Consider the following 4879-nt stretch of genomic DNA (forward strand, 5'->3'; position numbering starts at 1 on the left):
CGGACAGATTTCTTTTTTTATTCGTGCACAATGGGTGCCAATTGTTTCCGTGTAAACAATGACCGTGGCTCGCCATTGTTCCCGTTATTACGGAGTTTCGTGGCGCTTTTTCGACGGTCTGGACGCACAGGAAATCGGCGAGGATGCGCTTTCGACGAGGCGTCGGTCACGTTGAAACTCGTGGGCGCTTCGAGGACGATTAAAAATCGACGCGTACCTCGTTCCGGCTTGTCTAGGCCGTGAATCACCGGTGTTTAAGACGCGACTCTCGGTCGGTGTAGTCGCGCGTTCGTCAGGTGCACTCGGAATAATTATGAACGGGACGTGTGGGCAACGGTGCACGCGTGGCTTCGCGGTGCACGGCGCTTTCCGGGAATTCGGATCGGAAAACAGCTCGATTCCGGGATATCTAGCGGTATTTTGCTTCCTTCTTGGTCTACGACAGGCGATGATAATACAAATTTTTAGAAGAGTTCGTTTTCATAGCGAAATCAAGAACTACATCTTTTTTTTAAGTAAGGGACGTCGAGATCGATTCGAAACATATACAGAGTGTTCGGCTATCCGTGGGAAAAATTATAATGGGGGATCCTAGAGCCCAAAATAAGACGAAAATCAAGAATACCAATTTGTTGATGAAGGCTTCGTTAAACAATTATTAATGTTTAAAGTTCCGATCGTACTGAATTTTTTTCTCGAAAGTGGGTAGGATTTCGGGGGTATATATAATGACCAAAAATGATTGACCCCCGCAACCGATAATAATTTTTTCAGAACGTTTTGTAATTTTTGAATTTAATTGTTAATAACTTTTTAACGAAGCCTCCATCAACAAATTGGTATTCTTGATTTTCGTCTTATTTTGGCCTCTAGAATCCTCTATTAAAATTTTCTCCTGTATATTTTTACTGGTACCTTACTAGATTTCCAGAAGTGGAAATAGAATTCATTTTAATACGTAATAGAAATTGATCAAAGACAATTTGCAGTTAGTAACACCAGATTGCAGTAAAAAAAATGTTCGAGGGTGGTCTCGGGTACTGTTCGAACGAAATTCTCCATGTTATCGAGCTAATCTAAAATCCTGTAGGAACTCGAGGACTCGAGGTGACCCGTAAGGGGGAATCACGTTAATAGAAAGGGTTGGTATTGTCCAGATATTCCACGTAGAGCGTCCGTCGGTGTCTTCCACGTACTCGATGACGAAGATACGGCGTCGAGTGTGCCAGGAACCACCCGCACAGCGGGCACGTGGCCGCTCATCCTGTCACGTACGACGAGGAACATCGTCATCGGCTTACGTCTCCTCTTTTTCCTCATCCTCCTTCTCCCCTTTCCATAAGCGTGGCAGACTATTGTCGCTAGGTTCGGCCGGTGTATTCCAGCTAACTCGTTACAACCGCCGGCCATTGTTGTTGTCACTTAACGCGACACACCGACGATCCTTGCCGCGCATAATAAGCGCATTAAAATGAATCATGCCGATTCCTACGAAAACAGTTCCCCCCGGTCGTGTGTCCACCCGAAAACACTTTACTAAAATTTTAGCTCCGTAAATAATTTCTTTAGAAAACCGTCTCGTTAAAGAAGAGATTCTCAATTATATTTTTCTGACCAAATTTTTCTGTTTCAGGGTTCGAAGAGGGGGCCGCCAACGACCGTTTCATCTCGCGTGTCAAAATCGTTTCGGAGCGTTTGAAATACCGTGCCGATAAAAGCGTCATTACGCGAGCCGACGATGTTCCAGCGATTATTGCGCAAGCTCGAGATCGATCGTCGTGTCGGAGATATCGAAATTCCGCCGGTTGATGTACGGCGCTCGATAATTCGGTGCTTGCGAGCGATCTGTAAGGCCCATCCGCCGCGTGCAACGAACCCGAACACGAAAAATCGACCCTCAGAGACGTTGTTTACTCTATCCTTGCGGATACGAGAAGAAACGTAAAAAACAGCGAAAGTTTAAGCGTCGAAGCTGTGGAGTTTAGGGTCGGTTGGGTAGCGGGAAGTCGGGCCCGTCGCGGTCGTACAAAGGCGATCGAAGAAACGTGACTTCCGTCTTTGAAATCGTAGTCTCGGAAAGCGACGAAAGAGATGAAAAAACCGGGCGTCCTTCTATCGCGTGATCTCATCTCGTAGAGATGGCGACAGACGCTTGGGAAACCGAAGAGCCAGAAGAGGAAGACGAGGAGGAGGGCGGTCGAAGAAGAAAGCCCCGAGAGGACGGCGGAGAAAGGAGGGACGCGCGCGAAGGGAAACGAAAGAGGACTCGTGCGGCTGGCCTTGATTCATTCAGACCCTTTTTATCTCGAGAATTCGTCCCGGAAAGGACGCTCGATTTCTCGGAACGGTCGGGGCCCCTCCGTCAGGAGATTTAGGCCGGACCGTGGACGCTGATAGCAGAAACGAACGCCAGGACGGCCGCGGACGCATCAATGGGCTCCATTCAGCTCCGTCCCGATCCTATCTGCGAGTGGTTTTCGGGACCAGGACATCGATCTTGGTCCCCCTAATTATTTCCAAGATGGAGATTTCCGTGCCGGACCTAGCACCGGTTAGCGTCGTGGCTATTTTCGGCCCTTCTCCGCCCGTACCTGCCTTCTGTCTTTCCCCAGGACCGTATCCCCGTGAACGGATGCCCCCAGCCGGATTGGTCACGGTACCCGATGGGAATCGAAACGATTTCGCACGGTTTTCGTGGGCCCGTTCTAATCGTTCCCTGGCATCGTTCGGACAGTGTTGTATCAATTTAAGTTCTGTCGCGACGTTTCGTTCAAGAAATTTCACTATAAACGAAAGGGAAACTGGTTCCTTGTGAATTCTTTTCATGTATTTTTACCAGATGTTGTCCACGATACTGTGTTATTTCTATTGACGAAGTAGTTTCTTTTAATATTAACGTACAATAATGTTCCCAGCGGTGTTTTTAACGCGCAATGGTCGTCGATGGGTTGCAAACCCTTAAACTTGAACAAGTATCTGTTCGTTTATAGCGAGTCATCGTTACAGTGATCGTTGATTTTCCATAAAGTTCGTATTTTTGTTCGTTCCATCGAGATAAAAAGCATGGAGCTGGTCGAAGGCAGCGCGCATTTTTCAATTACGCGCCCGTAACAGGACGGCCTGTTAGGAGACGCGTCCTGTGCCATCGGTTAGATGGAATCCGGGCCCGGTCGACAGGTTCGATACGTACGACGCGTCCTCTCACCTGTCCACCCTGCCCTTTCTCTGCTTCCACGATCGCGACGACGACGCGACCCTCCCCGCGCTCGCTAAGGCCTAATTTGATTATCGACTCGGCCGCCATGGACGCGGCGATGGTGAACAGGACGGGGCGACGGGAAGAAACAAGGTCGAATTACCCGATCGCTCGGCCGTAGGAGGAAACGAGTCTTCCGCGGAGGCGGGGACTTTGCTATGGCCACTCTTTGGCGTTGCAGAATTTTGGCACGGAACTGGCACAGTCACGTAGTAACTTCAGAGTGATTTTCTAACGACGTGGATAAGATCGATCACAGCATTAGCGATTTATTATTGTACGTAGAATGCACCCAATGTTTCTACGAAGAAGTTTTTGTGGCGACGCTTCCAGCACGCGCCAGCAGAGGGCTACGCTCTTGAATCTCTCGCAAGTACTCGACCGACCACCTAGTTCCATGTGTACGCTCCTCGAGAGATCATCAAACGTCCCGACTAGGACCTGTTAAAGTTGCCCTGCTCGATGACGAGTCCACTGACAGGCTCAATTAAATATTTAACTCCTTGTTTGCGCGCGCGGGATTCGACACGACCTCCGGGGGCGTGAGAAAACCCGAAATACTGGAGATTAAGAGATTACGGAGGAAAGCTCGCGCGCGCGAAAGAGATATAAAGAAAGGCAAAAGAAGGCGAACGAAACGGCGGCCCCAGACGGTCGGGAGGCCGCGGAAGACAGAGACGGAGGGAAGCAAATGGAAGCAAGTCCCGGGCCCCAAGAAGGCGAAGGACAGAGAACGAGAAAACGTAAAGAGGAGGCGGGGTGGGGTAGGGTTTAGGCCGGATGATGAAACGTGGCGGAGAACGCGGTGGAGGAACGCGGTGCCCGAGGCATGCGAGCGTAGTTTCGAGGGGGGGCCCTTGGCGGGGGGTGGTGACAGCGGGGCCCACAGACCGCGGGGGGTCTACTCGGAGGAACCAGGAATTTAACCACGAATGGCCACGCAACCAGCGGAGAGCCGTCACTTCCAGCGAGCCCGGGCATCCATTACCTCCTGGTGCCCTGCCAACCACTGCACCGCCACTCGTATCTTATATTAATATATTATTTACCTCGATCCATGCCGCTATAACTCGCTGGGCCTCGTTGTACTCCGAGAGAGAGGGCACGAGCTAAAGCCGGGAGGATAAAAAGAGGGTGGCAGAGCCGGGAGGGACCCAACAGAGACGGGACGGAGAAAGAAAACTCGTCGGATAAGAATGACCGCGGGCGTCACGTGCCTCGCATTGTTCTCATTACTCGAGGACGATCGCCTCCCTCTTCGAAGCGGGAGATCGACGATGATCTAGAGCCCCGACCTCCGGGGACTAGTCGAATTCTAGAACGGTGTTCGATCGGGAGATCCGTTCCACGAAGGACTGGCCCACGGTGGTTTCCGTAATGCCATCGAAGGAGCCGGATCGCGATCTCTCGACCCTCTCGCTCGATCGACGATCGCCGTTCCTGGCCCCGTGGATCGTCGCTGGAACTGCCACGATCTTTTCCAGTTTCCGACGTGACCCCTGGTTTCGTCGTGTTTTCATCGAGGTCGTTTCTATTGCGTTCTTTCCTGCCAAATCACGATCAAAGAAGTTCTTCGATTTTCCCTCGCGCGAGTCTCTCGCAGAGAAGAAGGGATGAAACGAT

The sequence above is a fragment of the Colletes latitarsis genome, chromosome 6, assembly GCF_051014445.1.
Source record: "Colletes latitarsis isolate SP2378_abdomen chromosome 6, iyColLati1, whole genome shotgun sequence".
NCBI classification, from domain to species: Eukaryota; Metazoa; Arthropoda; class Insecta; order Hymenoptera; family Colletidae; genus Colletes; species Colletes latitarsis.